The sequence below is a fragment of the Capricornis sumatraensis genome, chromosome 16, assembly GCF_032405125.1.
Source record: "Capricornis sumatraensis isolate serow.1 chromosome 16, serow.2, whole genome shotgun sequence".
In the NCBI taxonomy this organism is placed as follows: Eukaryota; Metazoa; Chordata; class Mammalia; order Artiodactyla; family Bovidae; genus Capricornis; species Capricornis sumatraensis.
The window spans coordinates 67,649,991-67,666,192 of NC_091084.1; the positions used below are offsets into that span (position 1 = coordinate 67,649,991).

Consider the following 16,202-nt stretch of genomic DNA (forward strand, 5'->3'; position numbering starts at 1 on the left):
TGGTATCATATGTGGATCAAATTAATCTTGATAATGGCCAAATCACCGTTTGTCTTATGCACATGGCTTTAGGAAGATGCTTGCCTTCTTAGAGCCTAATGATTTGGTTCCATGTTTTCCAGACCCAAACATGTGTGGTTGTGTGAATGGCTGGGGTAGGCTGTGGAAAGAAGGGTAAAACTGGCAGAATTCATGCATTTTGGTATGCCAGTGGCCTTTTGATAACCCAGATTACTTTGGAACTTACTTGTAAGGCTGACTTTATTTTTGTACTCTGAAAGTGTAAGAACTTCTTGCAAGGACTTGGATATTTTAAGGAGGTTACACTGTTTTTGTTTTTCCGGGTAAGGAGTCTGTTCTGTTTGCAGATTTCTGTGTGCTCATTCCATGCCCAGAGAATCTGTTGCAGATGTGGTGACTTCATTTTGAGTTCAGTTTAGGCCCCAAATTGAGCTGAAATAAATGATGATGCAAGTTACAGAAACTGCATCTCCAAGCACACTAGTTTTTTCCCTTTCAAAATATCCTTAGGCGCCAGTTCACATTACAAACTAATGGTCTGAAAAAGTTCCTCCTAGAGCACAAGAGTTGTGAGTGCAAAAATATGTCTTAAATCACTAAGTGTCCTTTCTTACCCTGAAACTTTTAAATGCCTCGGAAAAACCACACAGGACTTAAGGTCAGGCCTAAGAGTTGAATGATAGCCAACAGACTTGACCACAGTCAGTGTAGTTAGTTCTGTTTGAAGGAAGATATGAAAGTTTTTTCTTCAGAGTTTCTCCTCCTTTCTAGCCCTTCATCTGTCCCAGTGTATTTGGTTGTCTTGCTAAAGGAAGTGAAATCTTGTCTGTGTTAAAGTAGTTATCACCATGTAAAGTTACGTACATTTCTTTAGTTAGTTTCTCGAGTATGCTTTCACTGGTTGACTCTTCTATTTATTTTTATAATAGTTATATGCCAGAATGCTTATGAGATTCATTTTGTTTCCAAGAGTGTTAAAAGGGTCATTAATCCTATTAAAAATATTTCCCTGGAAAAAATTAAACTATAGCCTTTTTGAGGAAATTCACATTACTGCTTCAGGTGCTTGGAAAACAGCTGGAAACTGTTAATATTGTAGAATAATTCTCACTCCAGTACATTTATATTGACTATGTTTTGCAGTTTGTTTTTTCTTTAAGCAGCTCTGGTTTTTATTATCATGGGGCATATTTGATGATAAATACTGTGTTTTACCAAAATGTTTAAAGAGATATATTGCTTATTAATTTTAAGCAGACATTTATAACTTAATTCTTCAGTTTAAGAAAGTTAAGACCGAGTTTAAGATTTGTATTAGAAAACTGGTGTGCACATTTTGAGTTTGCTCATTATCAGTGAAGACATTATTATATTCTTTACATTATTGTGGGTAAAGATAAGAGGCTGACTTTCAATCTTTGGTATTTCAGTTTCTTTGTGAATATAATTAATTGATACCAGACTGTGTGTCTAAAGGAAAAAAATGCTTCTTCCTCCTTGTTATGTTTCTATCATTGTTTAGGTTACAAAAACACAGATATAAATAATTATATTTGATTTTCTATTAATGCATTCATTCATTTATTCATTCAACAATCCTCTGAGTGTCTTATTGTCTGAATTTCTTGTTTTAGATGCTAAGGATTCAAAAACATTTAAGATATAGTTTGTGTTCTCAAGCACTCATCGTCTCCCACACATATACACACACACACTCACACCATTATTGTCTTTTTTTGTGTGTGCTTCAGCGTAAATGATTAATTTCCATTAAGGTTGCCAGTTTTACCAATTTCAGCTTAAAATGCTTTGGAAATGGAAATGAATCTACTGTAATTTTATGATTAACTCTTAAATAAGACTTTGCTTTTCATTCTGTCATTTCATTCTTTAAATACCTAGGATCCAGATTCCCAAGTGATTTTGTCAGTTTCTATATTATCATATAATAACAGCTTTCTATTCACTGCCGTATTTATGTACTTAAACCAGTTGAGATCAAAGATTTTGTTTCTGATTTTGATGTGTTCTTGTTTTCTTTATGCCATTCTCATTTCCCTTCCAACACTTCATGCTTTTAGCCTTTTATTGTTCTTTCAACATATATTTGAAAAAAAAAAAACAAACAACCTTGTCAACTCAACCTGCCTTTTCCCCTTCATGCTTGTTAATATTTGAATGAAATTCCCTCTTAAGTAGAATATTATGTGTCTGAATGTTCTGGACAAATGGCCACACCTGTGACTTTATAATCAGGTTGTGGTCTAGTCTTTTGATTGTCTCAAAATTTTAGTCTCAAAATCTCTAAATATGTTTCAGTTTTTCTTAGGTTCTAATACTCTTAATAATCATGAGAGGGTTTGACCTTCCTTTATTGATAAGCAGCTAACATTTATTAAGTACTAGGTATTATGCTTGGCACTTTACCTGGATCATCTCAAACTTTGTAATAACCTAGTAAATTTCTTTTTTTCCATTGTAATTAAAAAAATTTTTATTATTCTCCATTTACAGATGAGAAAACCAAGGCTTAAGTTTAAGTAAATTGCTGTTATGGACTAAACTATGTCCCTTCAAAATTTATCTGTTGCAGCCCTAACTGGTAAGGTGACTGGGTTTGGAGACAGGGCCTTTTAAGAAGTAATGAAGACTACACGAGGTCGTGAGGTGGGGTCCTAGTTCAGTATGACTGGTGTCCTCCTGAAAAGAGAGCTGCAGCAGGGATGCATGCACACAGAGGAAAGACCACCAGAGGCCACTGCAAGAAGGCAGCCTTTTGCAAGCTAAGGTGAGGGGACCTTACCTTAGGAGAAAAGGTAACCGGCGCACGCCTTGATCTTGGACTTCTAGAATCCAGAAGTGTGGGAAAATAAATTTGTGTTGTTTCACACCACCTAGTCTGTGGTGTTTTGTTATGGCAGCCCTAACAGAATTACCTAAGGTCCTGTAACTATTTAGTGATGGCATTGGAATATGGGCCTAGTCATCGTAGCTCTAAAGCCCATACCCTGAGCCATTTCACTTTTCTGCCTTCCGCATAGCAAGTGGGCAATTCTCGAGATCTGGGGAGTCCCTGGCATGTGGGTAATGTGAGTCATGGGAATGGATGTGCTTTCTCAAAATGTAATTACTCTGTCTGCTCCAGAGTGTAAGCTCCATGAGGTGTAGTTGCTTGAGGGTTTTGTTCTTTATTATTATTTTTGTGTCTAAAGCAGTGACTGGTAATGTAGAATTAATTGATGCTTAATGAATATTTGTTGAATAAATGAAACAAAAAGAACATATGAGAATGCAGGATGGCAGAAAGATGGACAGGAGGTCCTCAGACCAGACCCTAAAGGACACCCACATGTAATGGCTAGGCACAGAAAGAAGAGCCTGCAAAAGATGCCCTGATGTCATGATGCCCTGAATCTGGAGTTGATATACTAGCTAATTGAGAGCCATAGTGGAATTTGAGTGTGCACGCGCACACATACACACACAAAGTGATTCTGAAAAACACAGGCAAAGGACAGAAGCAACTAGAGTCAGGGAGACTAGCTTAGCCAGGAGGCTGAGCAGAAACACATATACGGTGGTACAGACTCCATTAGGGCCGTGGAGGAGGAAATAGAAAGGAAATAGGGCCAGTGAGACTCTGCAAGTGAGGAAGTGCAGCCCTTGGTAACAGGTGACTGACAGGATTAGGGAGAAGAAGCAGCCAAAGACGAATCACAAGCGTCCTGCCTGGAGATTCCAAGGCCCACCGAGGCCAACTTGTTCACAGTTCTCATTTCAGGAGCCTTTTCTTTTTTTTTCCCTTACTGAGTGTATATTCTGTCAAAGAGCTTAGAATCTTGGGCTGGGATTTGGTTTACACTTCTGGACTGATAAACTTCGAGTTGTCACTTCAGCCAAAGGGATATGTATCACCACTCACACTTGACAACTTCTAAAAAAGGTAATTAAAAAATTAAAAGCTTCTGCACAACAAAGGAAAACATAAGCAAGGTGAAAAGACAGCCTTCTGAATGGGAGAAAATAATAGCAAATGAAACAACTGACAAACAACTAATCTCAAAAATATACAAGCAACTTATGCAACTCAATTCCAGAAAAATAAACGACCCAATCAAAAAAATGGGCCAAAGAACTAAATAGGCATTTCTCCAAAGAAGACATACGGATGGCTAACAAACACATGAAAAGATGCTCAACATCACTCATTATTAGAGAAATGCAAATCAAAACCACAATGAGGTACCACTTCACACCAGTCAGAATGTTTGCGATCCAAAAATCTGCAAGCAATAAATGCTGGAGAGGGTGTGGAGAAAAGGGAACCCTCCTACACTGTTGGTGGGAATGCAAACTAGTGCAACCACTATGGAAAACAGTGTGGAGATTCCTTAAAAAATTGCAAATAGAACTGCCATATGACCCAGCAATCCCACTGCTGGGCATACACACCGAGGAAACCAGAATTGAAAGAGACACATGTACCCCAATGTTCATCGCAGCACTGTTTATAATAGCCAGGACATGGAAACAACCTAGATGTCCATCAGCAAATGAATGGATAAGAAAGCTGTGGTACATATACACAATGGAGTATTACTCAGCTGTTAAAAAGAATACATTTGAATCAGTTCTAATGAGATGGATGAAACTGGAGCCGATTATACAGAGTGAAGTAAGCCAGAAAGAAAAACATTAATACAGTATACTAACACATATATATGGAATTCAGAAAGATGGCAATGATGACCCTGTATGCAAGACAGCAAAAAAGACACAGATGTGTATAGCGGACTTTTGGACTCAGAGGGAGAGGGAGAGGGTGGGATGATTTGGGAGAATGGCATTGAAACATGTATACTATCATGTAAGAATTGAATCACCAGTCTATGTCCGATGCAGGATACAGCATGCTTGGGGCTGGTGCATGGGGATGACCCAGAGGGATGTTGTGGGGAGGGAGGTGGGAGGGGGGTTCATATTTGGGATCGCATGTATACCCGTGGTAGATTCATGTCAATGTATGGTGAAACCAATACAGTATTGTAAAGTAAAATAAAGTAAAAATAAAAATTTAAAAAAAAGAAAAAAAAGGTAATTAAAAATGAAACTGGTGGCAGCACGTAAAACAACACGTTTCCAAAGTTGACATATCCTTTTGGTCCCCAAAGCTATCTTGAATTTGATTGTTAGCGATGCATCTTTAGACTTCCACAGGGAGACGAAGCGTCTTTTCCCCATCTGAAGTATGAATTTAAAATCTGCCATTGACAAATACCTCAGAGAAAAATAGAGAAAGCAGCTGGCCCTCTTACCAATTTCAGAGCAGGAAAGGAATTTCAGTAAAGCATGAAAACAGCTTTCTCTCATAAAAGAAAGCACGACAACAAAACATAATCCTTGCTGCATAGCCTTTTGCAGTTGTTTTCTGTCGAGTATTAGAGACCAGCGGGCTTAGCGTTGTTTTGACACCCTCACCACTGGCAGATTGCCCGCCAGAGGAAGTTGGAAACGAACTGACCAGCTTTATGCTTCCAGGTGGCACTTAAGCCACTTTCTCTGTGCTGCTGTTATCAGTCATTTAATTCCCTACTGAATATTGAGTGGTGTTTTTAGTTCACAGGCCATTTGCAGTGTCCTTCTGTTTCCTTTTTCACATAAGCCACATTAAAAAAAAAAAAAAGGCAACTTGGGAAGCACATTTACAAATGTGAATTTAATAGTAAAGTTCATTGTTGAAAATAGCACAGCAAGTAGTAATAAACTTGATTTAAATTAGGATGTAGACCACTGGGGTGTTAACTTCAAGAGAAAATTGTAGAAGGCATCAAATGAGGATTTGCTAATAAAAGCAAGTAGGCAATTAAAAAAAATCCACCAATTAATCTGGTATCCAAATGGAGAGAATAAGGATTGATTGATTGATTTGTTTTTTGAGGCGGGGTTATTGGTCTGTCTAGTCAAGGCTATGGTTTTTCCAGTGGTCATGTATGGATGTGAGAGTTGGACTATAAAAGAAAGCTGAGCGCCAAAGAATTGATGCTTTTGAACTGTGGTGTTGGAGAAGACTCTTGAGAGTCCCTTGGACTGCAAGGAGATCCAACCAGTCCGTCCTAAAGATCAGTCCTGGGTGTTTATTGGAAGGACTGATGTTGAAGCTGAAACTGCAATACTTTGGCTACCTGATGCGAAGAGCTGACTCATTTGAAAAGACCCTGATGCTGGGAAAGATTGAGGGCAGGAGGAGAAGGGGATGACAGAGGATGAGATGGTTGCATGCCATCACCGACTCAATGGACATGGGTTTGTGTGGACTATGGGAGTTGGTGATGGACAGGGAGGCCTGGCGTGCTGCAGTTCATGGGGTCGCAAAGAGTCAGACATGACTGAGTGACTGAACTGAACTGATTGCTGAAAAGACTAAAAGGAGAAGAAAAAAACTCATGATTTTGTATCTGTCATACATTTAGTGACTGCCTGAATGTGACCTATTTATCACAGCATAGCATCAAATATCAGATAAGCACCGAAGGAGAAAAAGAGTATTGGATGAAGTGAGCTACTTTATAGCAGAGTCCAGTGGAAGAAATAGCATCAGCTGCTGAGCCTATTCTTTCTCTTTGGGGGTACATCTGCAAATGGTAATTAAGCAGTTTTCATTTGTTTCTCTATTTCTTTTGTCATCACTAAATCACTACACTTAGGGAGAAATTGACAAATTATGAAACACAGAAAACTGCTGGTTCAGTTGCAGAAGGAAATCCAACCCCCACCAAACTATGATGGATTTTGAGCTGATCAAGCCATTTTGCTTTAGATATATTAGCATAAATCTTCAGCTGCAGTTGTTACAATTCATATTCATTCTGCACAGGAATATTTGGTCCATAGATAGTCATTTGTTTTCTGTGTCTGCTGTAGTTTAGGTGTAATTGGATAAGGAAAGAAAATGTATTTAAGTATTTACAACATTTTGAATTACAATCATTAAATTATTTTTGGCAGTGTTTTTGACATGTATTTTCTTACAGTAAATATCTTTTCTAGTGTGTTTTCTCAGTAAAACACACAAAAGATATGATGTGAAGTTTTAAATCTGGTTTATGTCCTAATAAATGAGTCATTTTCTTTCTCTTTTTATAACTTCTCCAAACACACACATATATATATTATTTAGCATATTTTATATGTATGCATAAATTAGAGGGGTGTACTGCTACTGCTACTGCTAAGTCACTTCAGTCGCATCCGACTCTGTGTGACCCCATAGATGGCAGCCCACCTGGCTCTGCCGTCCCTGGGATTCTCCAAGCAAGAACACTGGAGTGGGTTGCCATTTCCTTCTCCAATGCATGAAACTGAAACGTGAAAGTCAAGTCGCTCAGTTGTGTCCAACTCTTAGTGACCCCATGGACTGCAGCCTACCAGGCTCTTCCGTCCATGGGATTTTCCAGGCAAGAGTACTGGAGTGGGGTGCCATTGCCTTCTCCAAGAAGGGTGTACTTTCTTGGGTAAATTGAATTTTGAACTTTTTCAAAACACAAGCAAAGAATTAGTGGTAGCCAAAGAACTTTTTTTTTTTTTGGTTGCACTGGGTCTTTGCTGCTGCACATGGGTTTTCTCTAGCTGTGGAATTGGGGTGCGAGGGCTTCTCATTAGGGGGGCTTCTCTTGTCGCGTATCATTGGCTCTAGATGTACGGGCTCGGAAGTTGTGGCACGTGGGCTTAGTTGCTTTGCGGCATGTGGAATATTCCCAGACCAGGGATCGAACCCATCTCCCCTGCTTTGGCAGGTGGATTCTTAACCACTGGACCACCAGGGAAATCCCCAAAGAAACTTTTAAGATGTTTCCTATCATCCTTTAAGTAGCCAATTTAAACAGTATGAAGTGCATGTGTATTTGTTTGGAGTGCTGAGGAAGACTTGGCACCCTCCTCCAGTATTCTTGCCTGGGAAATCCCATGGACGGAGAAGCCTGACAGGCTACAGTCCAGAGGGTTGCAAAGAGTCGGACACGCTGAAGCGACTTAGCACACATGCACGCATTTTTAAGAAGTCATTGTTGTTAATGCATTGTTATACTTGATGGAAAAAACTTAATTACTAGACTTGAAACTGAGGTGGTCGCAAGACTGTGTCCTTTCATTCAGTGAGTGGGTACATATTCACATCTGGATGGTTTTAGCAAAATGTTCTTTCAGGCATGGAACAATAATATTTTCTTTGAAATGGTCCACTGAACCCAAAGGGATACAAACAGGAAACCGTATTTTAACCAAGCTCTTATTTTTCTTATATGAATATCAAACCGCAGTCGGTCTAGTATGACATTTTTTGTCTTTTTCTCCTTCCTATTTGGATGTGTCCCAGATGGGATAGCTTGAAGTGACACTAGTTAGCTCACTCTTTCTGCAGCCCATTGCTCCCTTAGCACACTGAGGAACCGCTGGACCATTTTCGCGTGCTTTCTGGATGTAGCTTCTTTTGTTCTAGTTTTTGTGGTGTGCAAATCACTGATTAGAAAAAAAGGGTTGTGAACCAAGTACCATTTTTTCCCCGCCTTCTCTAAATCTTGCTTTGTGTGACTTGTAGCCACTCATCTAATTTCTGAGTACTGATTCTAGTTCCTCATTGTGGTGTCAATCCAGTTTTTCTTGCTAATGTTGAGGCCATTTTTGTATTGACTGTGTTCCTGCTGTAATTTAGGCATTGAGTTGGAATCTGGGAATACAAGATAAATGAGACAGAAAAATGTCATTCTTACTAATTTCTGTGTCCTGGGTGTTCCAAGTGCTCTAGATGTATGAAAAAGCAATAGCAATCTGTATATTTGTAGACATTATAGTTATAGATTGGGAAGCCAATACTCACTACTCTTTACATAGTGCTGATTAAACAGTATCCAGAATATTGCCTTTGGTTTTGGAATCTCAATTTTCAGTTGAATAAACACTTAATATGAGTTAAGAAAAGAGCAGTAAGAATGTTTAGAAACAGTGGATTTTCAGACTTTTCTTTTGTTTTTTTTGCTTCAAGTTTTTGTTTTTTTTTTTTACATTCAAGGATGTCTTGGAGTACTCTGAAAAAAATCGAGAGTGTGAAAGACATGTATAATTTATCCCTGTGTTTGCATTGCTCTCACACACTAGTGTATGAGTCCTATGTTATTACAAATTTGTACAGGAGAGGTTATTCTACCTCATAAAGTTTGAAAACTTGTAGGAAGCGTTTATTTATGAAGGAGACAGAAAAAAAATTACTCTAGCTTTCTCCAACCTGTGTGAGTGAAAGAGATTGTCTTAAGTAGATGCATCTCTGTGTAGGCAGGCAGAAGGGCATGATCTCAGAGTGAAGGGACATTTCTTAGGTTGGCAGGATTTAGTTTTATGGGGAACTTAGTATACTGCCCTTGTGTTTCTTATTTGTCGTAGGTAGGATGAGTGTAATGGAAAGGATGCTATTCTAGTATAGGATTCAGAAGACTGGATGTTGGCATTCATTAATCCTCTGAGGTTGTAGACCTGCCACTTACTCTCTCTGAATCTGTAAATCAGGGGTAACCCTGTCTGCTTGGTGTCTCATATGGTTGTGGAGATAATCAGATGAAATGTGCATGAAGATACTTGGTAAATTTTAAAGATTTACTCTCAAGTATTATGAGTATGCAGACTGTAATTTAAAAGAGGAACATCAAGGTTAAATATTAAAGAAATCTTGACTTTACAATATAAAAAATGTAAAATACTACCTATGGTATTTTATATTTTTATAAGATGTCATATATTTCGGTATTGTTTCCCACACTTCTTCACTGAGGTAGCTAAAGCCAACTGTGCGCAGTATATATTGCGTAGTGTCGACAGTGTGCATTACGCAGTGTAACACTGTACGGTGCAGGGAATAGTCCTACACTGGCCTCTGGTGGATGGACTAAATAATATGTCTACATAGATCCTTCAGGCAAAGGTATATTTATGTGCTTTGACAAAGACAGGCATCAGAAACCTCTGATTATAAGTTTTTTAGATACTGCTCCATGGAATCTTTACTTGGGACGCTCACCTGAAGTATATGTAAAGATCACCTGGGAGAGGGTTATTAAAATGCAGGTTCCTGGGGACCAATCTCCCAACTCTGATTTACCAGTTCTAATGTGCAGCCCGGGAGCCTTGACTTTCAGACCAGCTTTGAGAAACACTCTAAATGAGATTAAGGAAGGGTGTGGGAAGATGGATGAATTCCTCAGAATTCTTGGCTTTTGTATATATAGTATCTCTCTAGGAATAGTTTCGTAGCTTTCATGAAATTGTCTACACTTTACCCAAAGGGCAAGGAGAATTATTGTACTTTAAATATAACTTTTAATTTAATGCCACCATTTTATATTATTTAAAAGATACTTTGACAGTGAAAAAGCATGGCAGGTTACAGGAATGATTAAAAAATTTTTTAAAAATTGTTTTAAACTGAAATATAGTGTATTTATAATGTGTTAATTTCTGCTGTGTAGCAGAATGACTCAGTTAGACACATATACATGTTCTTTTCCATTATGGTTTATCTCAGGATGTTGGAATAAAGTTCCCTGTGCTATACAGGAAGACCTTGCTGTTTATCCATTCTGTATATAATCCTTTGCATCTACTAACCCCAAACTCCCAGTCCATCCCTCACCCGTCCCCCTCTCCTCGGCAATCATGTCTGCTCTCTGTGTTTGTGAGTCTGTTTCTGTTTTATAGATGGGTTCATCTGTGCCATATTTCAGATTCTACATACAAATGGTATCATATGGTATTTGCCTTTCTCTTTCTGACTTGCTTCAGTTTGTATGATAATGTCTAGTTGCAAAAATATATGGGACAATTCACGAATTTTGTATGACATCTTTGCTCCAGGGCCATGCTGATCTTCTCTTATTTAATAGCTGATCTTCTATTATTTCAGTTTTAGTACACGTGCTACCAAAGCAAGCACTATACGAATGGTCTTACTTTGATCCTGCCCACCTGATACAGAGGTGAAGATACGATCGCTTACAGAATTTTAGGGTGGTTTTTGGTTCAGCATAAATTCTGTCCCAACTCTGAAGGATTATAGTGCTTATATCTGTAGGCCAAAGTTACCCAGTCACGGAGAAATCTCCTCTCTACTTCTGTTGCTACCAGAAGCGTGTTTGAGTATTTTATCATCAGCAAGTGCACAGGCAGGAGACTTGGGAGGCCACTCGGGCTATGAAGGCATCTTGTTATGTGTATTTCTAGGAAATGCCCCACCAATAGTTTTGTACTTTTGGTAACTTTTCTGCTCTGTATTTCATACATGAAGCTTCTTGGCAAGTTTTAAAAATTTAGTCAAGCATAAAATTTTATGATTGGGGTAACTATGATTTATAAGAGGGCCCATCCATAAAGAACAGACCCGGTGGACACAGTGTGGGAAGGAGAGGGTGGGATGAGTTGAGAGAGCAGCGCTGAAATGTAGACACCACATGTGTTAAATGCACAGTCAGTGGCAATTGCTGTATGGTGCAGTGAGTGCAAATCTAGTGCTCTGTGGCAACCTAGAGGGTGCGATGCGTGGGAGGTTTAAGACGGAGGGGACATGTGTATACCCATGGCTGATTCATGTTGATGTATGGCAGAAGCCAACACGTATTGTAAAGTAATTATTCTCTAATTAAGAATAAATAAATTAACAAAAAATTAAAGAGGGACCATGAAGTTAAATGCTAAAGGAAACTTTTGTCCAAAATATTAAAGCATGTAAATGTAAAACACCATATATGTATGTTTTTCTTGAGTATTTTTAGGAAAGTCTTCTTAAGAAGGAAGGAGATGCATGTAGGTATTCTCCCTGAATTGAGGGTTTGAAAACGAAATGCTTTTCACCTCTGTAAATGAATGTATATTTATCTATTTTTATTCATAGTAGGAAATTAGAAAATATAGAGAGGCACCAAAACATGTGCACACACACAACAAAACAGAAAACGTACTCTTGCTCCGGCAGTAAAATGTTTAGCCACTCTGTGGTCATTCAGAATGAAAGTTATGTTTCTCCTTGTCCATTGCAATTGGGTATAGCCATTTGACTAAGTATGTGCCTGAAAGAAGTAAGGGGAACTGATGTGTGTAACTTTGAAGTCACATCCTCAGGAAACATACCCTGGACTCTTTTTGTTTCATTTCCCCTGGCTCAAACTAGGGAATCATTGGAGCAATTCCATAGACCCAGAGGTGGAAGCCCTATGCTGAGGATGGCAGGGCACCCCACCAGCCTGGATCCCTGCATCGTCTCATGGAGCAGAACCTGCCCACCTGCCCCATGAGGAATAAAATGAGAGAGAAATAAAATTCTTGTTTCAGCTGCTTTGTTTTGGTGCTTCCTCCATTTAGTAGCTTAAACTGAACCTTGGCGAGTAACAGAGGGAAGCAGACATCCATGCTTTCTTCTTCTCTTTTCTTCATCCTCTTTCTTGAAGCAAGGGTGCTTCCTCCTGGATCATGTGGAGAAAGGTGGTTCCTTAAAAATGCCAGAGCAGAAAGATAGAAGGAGCCTGGGTTCTAGGATGACTTTGTGGAGCAGAACAAACATATTAGCCCTGAATTATCTCTACTTGTAGTATTACATGAACGAGAAATAAACGTCTGTCTAGTTTAACCAATTGTTATTTTGGGTATCTGTTTAACGTAGGCAAACATATATCCAATTAATAAAACCATAATCCTATGTCTTAAGAGATAAACCATGGACATATTATATATCCTTCTTGAATTTTTCTTTTAGTTAATTTGTATATATGAAAGGCAGTGCCACAGAATGCTCAAACTACTGCACAATTGCACTCATCTCACACACTAGTAAAGTAATGCTCAAAATTCTCCAAGCCAGGCTTCAGTAGTACGTGAACCGTGAACGTTCAGATGTTCAAGCTGGTTTTACAAAAGGCAGAGGAACCAGAGATCAAATTGCCAACATCTGCTGGATCATTGAAAAAGCAAGAGAGTTCCAGAAAAAACATCTACTTCGGCTTTACTGACCATGCCAAAGCCTTTGATTGTGTGGATCACAACAAATTGTGGAAAATTCTTCAAGAGATGGTAATACCAGACCACCTGACTTGCCTCTTGAGAAATCTGTATGCAGGTCAAGAAGCAACAGTTAGAACTGGACATGGAACAACAGACTGTTCCAGATAGGAAAAGGAGTACGTCAAGGCTGTATATTGTCACCCTGCTTATTTAACTTATATGCAGATTACGTCATGAGAAACGCTGGGCTGGAAGAAACACAAGCTGGAATCAAGATTGCTGGGAGAAATATCAATAACTTCAGATATGCAGATGACACCACCCTTATGGCAGAAAGTGAAGAACTAAAGAGCCTGTTGATGAAAGTGAAAGAGGAGAGTGAAAAAGTTGGCTTAAAGCTCAACATTCAGAAAACGAAGATCATGGCATCTGGTCCCATCACTTCGTGGGAAATAGATGGGGAAACAGTGGGAACAGTGGCAGACTTTATTTTTTTTGAGCTGCAAAATCGTTGCAGATGGTGCTGTAGCCATGAAATTATAAGACGCTTACTCCTTGGAAGGAAAGTTATGACCAACCTAGACAGGATATTAAAGATCAGAGACATTACTTTGCCAACAAAGATCCGTCTAGTCAAGGCTATGGTTTTTCCAGTAGTCATGTATGAATGTGAGAGTTGGACTATAAAGAAAGCTGAGCGGCGAGGAATTGATGCTTTTGCACTGTGGTGTTGGAGAAGACTCTTGAGAGTCCCTTGGACTGTGAGGAGATCCAACCGGTCCATCCTAAAGGAGATCAGTCCTGAGTGTTCATCGGATGGACTGATGTTGAAGCTGAAGCTGGAATACTTTGGCCACCTGATGTGAAGAGCTGACTCATTGGAAAAGACCCTGATGCTGGGAAAGATTGGGAACGGGAGGAGAAGGGGACGACAGAGGATGAGATGGTTGGATGGCATCACCGACTCAATGGACATGCTGGGGCTGCTGCTAAGTCGCTTCAGTTGTGTCCGACTCTGTGCGACCCCATAGATGGCAGCCCACCAGGCTCCCCCGTCCCTGGGATTCTCCAGGGATGAACACTGGAGTGGGTTGCCATTTTCTTCTCCAGTGCATGAAAGTGAAAAGTGAAAGGGAAGTTGCTCAGTCATGTCTGACTCTTTGCGACTCCATGGACTGCAGCCTACCAGGCTCCTCTGTCCATGGGATTTTTCAGGCAAGAGTACTGGAGTGGGGTGCCATCACCTTCTCCAATGAGTTTGGGTAAACTCCGGGAGTTGTTGATGGACAGGGAGGCCTGGCGTGCTGCGGTCCATGGGGTTGCAGAGTCAGACATGACTGAGCGACTGAACTGAACTGAACACAATTATTGGATTTCCCAGGTGGTGCAGTGGTAGAGAATCTGTATGCCAGTGCAGGAGCTGCAGGAGATATGGGTTGGATCCCTGGGTTGGGAAGATCCCCTGGAGGAGGACATGACAACCTCTGCAGTATTCTTGCCTGAAGAATCCTATGGACAGAGGAGCCTGGTGGGCTACAGTCCGTAGGGTCGCAAAGAGTCAGACATGACTAAAGTGACTGAGCAGACACAGGAAGGTCAAATCTGAATGAAGATTGGAAGGAAGTGAGGAAGTTAAACCTGCAGAGACTTGAGGGAAACGCACCCGAGGCCAGTGAAACAACAGTGCAGAGGCCTAGAGAGAGCGGTACCCGGCCTGGCTGAGGAACAGTGCGGAGGCCAGAGTGGCCCGACTGGGGGAGAAGGGAGGAGAAGCTGACATCAAAGGCTATGGAGGTGGGGGTGGACGAGGCATGGTAGCTTGGTAGGTCCTTGAATGACTTTGGTCATATTGTATTATTATTATTTTTTTAGTAGCTACATTTTTGCACCCTTCTTATTTATGGTCTTTGAATAAATTTTTACGCATGGAAATGCTGGTTCAAAGATATGCAAAAATGTAAGGCCTTGATTAAGTAAAAAAATTTCAAGGGAATAGATCAGACATTTTTGGCTTTGTAGTGAAATCTTTGCCCACATAATTATTTTTTTGGATAAATTCTTAGACATAGAAATGCTGCTGAAAGATATGCAAAGTGTTATGCCTTTGAGTGAGTAAAAGTTTTAAGGAGATAAATTCTGTTTCTCTTAGGCAGAGGTCATGACCTTTAACTTTCTCGATTCCTGGTTTGCCAGCCTAGCATGGCACAGAACACACAGAGGTCTCGCTGGGTGAAGTGTACTGCGTCAGTCCACCTTCCAGTCTTAATCGTTACATGTCCTTAGGAAGGGGGAAAGGATATTTACCTTTCAGGAACTGTGAGTAAGTTTCTGACAGAGAGGTCCCTAATTCTCCTTAGGCTTACAGTTTAGTAGGAGGAGATCACCATGGAAAATTAAAGAAAGGCAATTGCAGATGATTTCAGTATGTTTGGAGAAGAGAACAGGGTCATGTCTCTAAGACTGTGACCATATGAGATGGTAAGATGATCAGAGAGTTATGTAGCTTCAATTAATATATGCATTTCTTCCCTTGTTGGGGTGTGAAGGGAAGCTGGAACTCCGTGGTTGGATTTGTTTTGATTTCAACATGTCTTGGCACCACAAAGGAATTGGATTAGTGACGGTGGTCTTTGGATCAAACTCAGTATTTGAATCAAGGGGGTGCCAAATGTGGAAACGATCCAACTGTCCATTAACTGGTGAATGGCAAAAAAAAAAATGTCTATGAAGATAATGGAATAGTTCTTGACTATAAAAAGAAATTAAATACTAATATATACTACAATGTGGATGACCCTCAAAGATTTCATATTAAGTGAGGAAGCCAACTACAAAAGAGAATAGGTACCATTTATATGGAATATCTAGGAAAGGCAACTCTGTAGCTTTAAAAAGTAGATTAGTGGTTGCTGGTGTTTGGCCGTAGGAATGGAGAGTGACTACAGATGAGTATCTGAGACTTTTGGGGATGATGGAGATGATCTAAAATGTAATTGTGATGGTTGGACAACCCCATATATTTATTAAAAATTATTGAATTGTACACTTAAGTGACTGCTTGCTCCTTGGAAGGAAAGCATGACAAACCTAGACAGCATATTAAAAAGACCAGACATCTCTTTGCAGCAAAAGTCTGTATAGTCAAAGCT

The 16,202-nt window shown here is 39.7% G+C and overlaps 1 protein-coding gene and 1 pseudogene across 2 annotated transcripts in view; one reads left to right on the plus strand and one right to left on the minus strand.

Moving 5' to 3' along the window:
- Positions 1 to 16,202, plus strand: part of IFTAP (intraflagellar transport associated protein) — a 67,809-nt gene that overhangs the window by 20,285 nt on the left and 31,322 nt on the right. The window lies entirely within an intron of this gene.
- On the minus strand, positions 10,871 to 10,996 carry LOC138093336 (U6 spliceosomal RNA; annotated as a pseudogene).